This window comes from Calliphora vicina, chromosome 2, assembly GCF_958450345.1.
Source record: "Calliphora vicina chromosome 2, idCalVici1.1, whole genome shotgun sequence".
NCBI lineage: Eukaryota > Metazoa > Arthropoda > Insecta > Diptera > Calliphoridae > Calliphora > Calliphora vicina.
In genome coordinates this window covers 58,462,881-58,464,057 of record NC_088781.1, presented here as the reverse complement: position 1 = coordinate 58,464,057, position 1,177 = coordinate 58,462,881, and positions in this window count along the sequence as shown.

The window sequence follows — 1,177 nt, the reverse complement described above, 5'->3', positions numbered from 1 at the left end:
TTGACCATCGTAGCATCGAATTGTAACTAACTTGTCTGTTTTTGTTTTGGCTTTAATCAATGGAGAGTATGTTGAATTTGTGTTTAACTTTTGTTATGTCTTAAAGCTTTCCAAAAATAAAGCTTGCTTGTCAAATTATGAGAAAAGGTTGTTGAATTAGCTTGCAATGCCTGAGGATGAAATTTGTGTTTTACATTTTTTAAAATCAATGACCGATTCATCATAAGTCAGGAAGTACAAGTCAACACCTAAAATGCAGGTCACCACAAAAATGTTACATAGTTTTATTTTTCTGAAATGTTTAATCAATTTCTTTACCAACATTTCTTTGTTTTCTTACATACATTTTTTTTTGAACGTTTATTATATTGTTCCTGCTTTTTAATGTCTAGGCATTACAATAAGTATCATCAGCTCTACGCAGCCTTGATCTATCTTGGGTTACTCTAAGTAGCCTTGCGAGCGGATTCGGATGATAATGTAATTTTGACAAATAAGCTTCACGAGTTTTTCTAAATTCGTCCTAAAGTCTCTGTGGATGTTATCATTTCTTATGTACCATGGAGCTCCCGTAATGGTTCTAAGAATTTTGGATTGTGCCCTCTGTATGAGATCTATACTGGTATTACTTTATGTTCCCCATAATTGGATTCCGTATGTCCAAATTGGTTTTAAGACTGTCTTATACAGGATGACTTTGCAGGATTAGCCAGTGTAAATTAGAAGCTTTTAGTTTTATGTAGAGCCACCTGGCTTCTATGTGCCGACGCCAAGTAAGACGTCTATCTAAATGAATGTCAAGGTATGTGACGTGATCAGACTGTGGAATGTTCGCACTGTTTAGTGTCACTGGTGGACAACTTCCTCTCCTAAGTGAAAATGTTATGTGTTTGCTTTTGATTTCATTTACTTGTATTCTCCAATTATTTAACCACGTCTCCACGTGCCTGAGATAATTATCAAGGTTTCTAGATGCTATATTTAAGTCCACATGAGACCTAAGAATTGCAGCGTCATCTGCAAAGGTGAAAATATTTAATTTTCGGACTCGGACAAATCAGAGGTGTATAATAGGTACAGGGTTGGTCCTAGATCACTTCCCTGAGGTACACCAGCATTAATCGCATAGTTGCTTGTTACATAATCGCCTTATTTTATCCTAAACAAGCGATCCGAT